At 45.2% G+C, this 4781-nt stretch overlaps 1 pseudogene across 1 annotated transcript; it reads right to left on the bottom strand.

Annotated features, from left to right (window-relative positions):
• Nucleotides 1-2102: 2102 nt before the first annotated feature.
• Nucleotides 2103-2509, bottom strand: LOC308530626 (small ribosomal subunit protein eS24-like; annotated as a pseudogene). Its single transcript has one exon. The product of its transcript is annotated as a small ribosomal subunit protein eS24-like (transcript).
• Between the last annotated feature and the right edge of the window lie 2272 nt (nt 2510-4781).

Below are 4781 nucleotides of genomic sequence, written 5' to 3'. Positions count from 1 at the left end.
GACTAACTTTATGTCACGACAGATTCATCTTTCCTAAAGTGCATGTAAATGGAATTATACAGCATGAATTATACATTTGTTCATCATTACGGTTTTGAACACATATCAATAGTTTTTATTGCTGCGTAGTATTACATTGTATGGGTATATACCACAATTTGGTTATCCAATCACCTGTTCTTAGTTTTTGGCTATTTAGCTATCTATCTATCTACCTATCTAAAGAGGTCATATGCTAATTGGTCCTAATGGTGTCACAGTCATGACCACTAAGGAGGAGGCTGCCTGCGTGTGCGGGCGGGACGTTGCTCCCTGAGACGGGGTGGCAGCAGGGAGGTGCCCGGAGGAGGCCCGTGCCCGGGACGGTGGGGATGAGAGCCCGTAGCGCCCCATGACCAGACCTTCACCATGCACCCCTTGCACTCAGAGCGCCCCGCTGCTCACCTGCCTGGGGAAGGAGCACAGTGCAGCAGGTGGGAGGTTTCCACGCTCTCCTCCGCCGTGACAGGGCGGAGCCGCTGCGTTGCTCCGGAAACAGAGCAGAAGTGGGGAGGTGCCCGGAGAAGGTGGGACCAGCCCAAGGCAACTCGAGGGACTGAGGGTGGGGCTTGAAGGGGCCAGAGAAGGCCAGAGGGGTTGAGGGGGCGGGGTGGGTCAGGCACCCTGGAGCTCTGCGTGGAGAGGTTTAGGTGTCAAGGCCAGGCAGCCGGTGGGCCGCGCGATTTCGCGTGCTGGGCCCCTAGTTGTTAATCAAGTTCTATGAGGACTTGTGTACTAGACTTTTGGATGAACACGGGTTTTCTTTCTTTTTTTGGTAAATAATTAGCAGGCGAATCTCTGGGTCATATGCTTAGCTTTTTAAGAAACTGCCAAATCAGTCTCCACTGTGGTTGTATATTTCACGTTCTCACCAGCAACATGTGAGAGTTCCCGTTGCCTCCACATCATTTCCAGTGTTAGATATTTTCCACCTTTTAATTTAGCTGTTGTAATGGCAGGCGTATAGTGGTATATCCGTGTGATTTTCTTCCTTTTTTTTTCATCAGTGTGATTTTCATCTGCATTTCCCTGATGCCTGTGGATTTTGAATATCTTGTTTTCTTTTTGACCCTTTGTATATCCTCTTTTGGAATTGTTTGTTCAGCTCTCCTGTTCAATTTTTAAATTAAGTTGTGTTCTTACTAGTTCTTTTTAGATTTTGGATACAAGTCCCTCTGACCCATGAACATTTAGATCTTTCATTTACCACTTTTTCATTTATTTGAGTCTTACTTCCTTTCTCTGCCATGTTTTATGGTTTAGAATGTATAGATTTCTTATACATATTTTGTTATATTCATCCCTAAGTGATGTTTTGGATTGGCTATTCTAAATGATACTGTTTTTGAAATTCAATTTCTATTTAATTGATATTTGTATCTTGACTTTACTAAATTTGCATGCTAGTTCTAGTAACATTTTGTATGTCACAGATTTTTCTGCATTGATGGTAAGTAAAGATTTGTCCTTCCATTCCCATCCCCATCCACATTCCCATTGTGTTGACTTCTTTTTCTTCTCTTATTGCATGGCCGGAACTGCTAGAACAGTTTAGGATAGAAGCACTAACCGTGTACAATAAGCATGTCAGACTCGCAGCCCACAGCGAATATTCTTGCGGCCCAGCCAATATAACACTATTTAAGAAACGTTTTAATAAAATTTTTGTAACTTAATTTTTACAATATCCTGTTGCACATAATTATTAATAACAAACTACAACGTGTGTTAATGACTAATTACTATAATCGTGTTGCATTCATTTCCCTTATGAACCTTAAGCGCAGGCGCACCATTTCTCTCCACTAATACTAGCAGCAATTACTTGTGATAAGAGGGAATGTTCAGTACCAGTTCCCCTGTTCTAGCCGCAATCAGAAGTCTCTCTCCCCTGCATCTTTAATGACTACATCTTATTTCAATAAATTAATGTGTCTTAAAAAGTTTCCTATTTCTATGTATTTATGTGGTTTAAGGTTTTTGTGGGGTTTTTTTTTTTAAAACATAAAGGTTCAGTTTATTAATCCTTTCATGAAAAACCTGCACAATAACCACAGATAAAGTCACAGGAATCTTGGCTCCTTTCTGCCAGCACCAGCATTGGCCTTGCAGTCCCCCTGACTTTCTTCGTTCTGTTCTTGCGTTCCTGTCTATGTTTTCTTGAGGTCTTCTTCTTCTCATATAGGCCATGTCTTGCAAGTCTGTGTTTGGGTTCCTTTTTCTTTGCGTAATCCAAGGAGTCAAAAATCATGCCAAAGCCAGTGGTCTTGTCACCACCAAAGTGGATTTTGAGTCCAAACACAAAGATGACAGCAGGTGTGGTCTTACACATTTTGGCTAGCTTTTCCCGAATTTCTGTCCTGGGTCCTGTTGCCTTCCCTGGGTGAAGGACCTCAATGACCATTTGCTTCCGCTGAAGTAGTCTGTTGGTCATGAACTTCCTGGTCCAGATAGTTACTGTGTCATTCATGATGAAAGTTAATCTTCAAGCAGCCAGGGAGGGAAAACAAAACAAAACTGATTTAAGGTTTTTAAAAAGTCGTTTCAAAGAGCACCGACGGGGAATCGAACCAGTGACCTCTTGGTTCAAAGGTCTGTGCTCAACCACGGAGCCACACTGGCAGGGCGGTCCATGTGTAAATTTGTTTGCATGCGCTGCAGCGAAGTCTGTGAGACTCCAAGTTCGCCAGAACGTCTTCAGGTGGACGTTCTTGGTTCTTCCCGAAGGCACTGCCGCACGACATCCCGTTGTGTTAGGTACCAAACATGACCTCCTGGCTTGCGGAGATCGCTAACAGAACCTGCTGCTGCAAACGCTGAGCAAAGTGAGGTATGGCTGACGCTGTGGGTGGACTCCTGACGTGGAAACAGTGCGTGCTTGCTCTCTGTGTTAGAACAATGGAGCGCCGGTTTCCGAAATAAAATTCAATGATTTTTACGCGTTGTACCATCGTGAAATTTTCCATAATAGATTTCCACAAAACACATTTTTAAAAATCTGAAACAATTTTTTTTTAAAATATATTTTATTGATTTTTTACAGAGAGGAAGGGAGAGAGAGAGCTAGAAACATCGATGATCAAGAAACATCGATCAGCTGCCTCCTGCACATCTCCTACTGGGGATGTGCCCACAACCCAGGCACATGCCCTTGACCGGAATCGAACCTGGGACCCTTCAATCCGCAGGCCGACGCTCTATCCACTGAGCCAAACCGGTTTGGGCTGAAACAATTTTTTTTAATTACTGCCAAAAGAGTTACGGCATTTTTAAACGGTAACGTGACTTATGGGCCACCCTGTACCTCTGGTATGAGCACCATCGTACAGGTGAGGAAATAGATTCAGGCATTTGCCTGAAGTCATGCAGCTTGGGAGGGGCGCGCGTTGGGATTTAAACTGAGGTGTTCATGGCACGGTCGCTTTGAATGCTGCCATCAGGAGTGTCACAGGTAGGTGGCGTGTGCCTTCAGAGTACGGAGGACCAACTTCATTGCTCTCAGTAAGGGTTGGTCAGGTTGAGTAACACAGTGACAGCACCCAGGCTTAGTGGACGCGTGAGTGAGCAAGGAGAGAGAAAGGCTGTCAGACCCCGTTGGGAGTACATTGACCTAACATTTCTGGAACAATTGGGTAGCATTAATCACTGTATGAAATGTATCTCCCCCATGAGTGAAGACTTACAGCTCAGGGGGCTTCCTGTAGAAATACTCACAGATGACACCAAGTGAAATGAACAGGGATTGTTTGTTAATGGCACACACTTTGGACGGGACTGTGGAAAATTAGTGTATGAAATTGACGTGCTGGGTTGAGAAGAGAGAGAAGGTCCTTAAAGTAGACTCGGGGCCGGCAGAATCCAGGTCAACTTCCCCCCATCCCCTCTGTCCCTCAGTGCTGCCCTCTCCCCCTGCTCATTGGTCATGAAGTTGAGGTTTCCTGTGTTTGGGTTGTAGGAGGCGGTGACGTTCCAGGACGTGGCTGTGGTCTTCACGGAGGAGGAGCTGGGGCTGCTGGACCCGTCCCAGAGGAAGCTGTACCGGGACGTGATGCTGGAGAACTTCCGGAACCTGGTCTCAGTGGGTAAGAACAGGCGCCCTCTGTCACTGAATGTCAGCTCCCAGGAGTATTTTGATTTCAAATGTTTAAGACTTTGGGACTCTTGAAATGTGTCCCCAAACCTGGGATCTCAGTTTTATAAGTCCTGTGAGATATCCTGTCTGTACCTTTCCTTTTTTTTTTTTTTTTTTTTTTTTTTTGCAGATTGCAGTAGGGACATCTTGGTGGCGTTTAAAATCAGTTGTTTAGTTACATCTTTATTGTATTGAACAAAATAGAATAGAGACAGCATAGCTCCTTGTCGGAACCTCAGAGAGTGTAACCAGAACTGTGAGTAAATCAGGAAACGCTGATCATTGTGGCCCATCCATTTGCCCAGTGACATCCTCTCTGCCTGCCACCCTCCCTTCTCCTTCCCTCCCCTTCACTTCTTCACTTCCTTCTTCCTTCATTCATCTTTTTTTTTCACATATATTTTTCATAGAGGAAGGAAGAGGGAGAGAGAGAGAGAGAAAAACATCAATGATGAGAGGAAAACATTGATCAGCTGCCGACTGCACACCCCCTGCTGGGGATGAAGCCCACACCCCGGGCATGTGCCTGACCAGGAATCGAACCATGACCTTCTCTGGTTCACGGGTTGACACTCAACCACTGAGCCACACGGGCCAGGCGTCCTTCATT

Source organism: Myotis nattereri (genome assembly GCF_964212035.1).
Source record: "Myotis nattereri genome assembly, chromosome: 15".
Taxonomy (NCBI): domain Eukaryota; kingdom Metazoa; phylum Chordata; class Mammalia; order Chiroptera; family Vespertilionidae; genus Myotis; species Myotis nattereri.
This window is presented reverse-complemented; position numbering and strand designations above follow the sequence as displayed.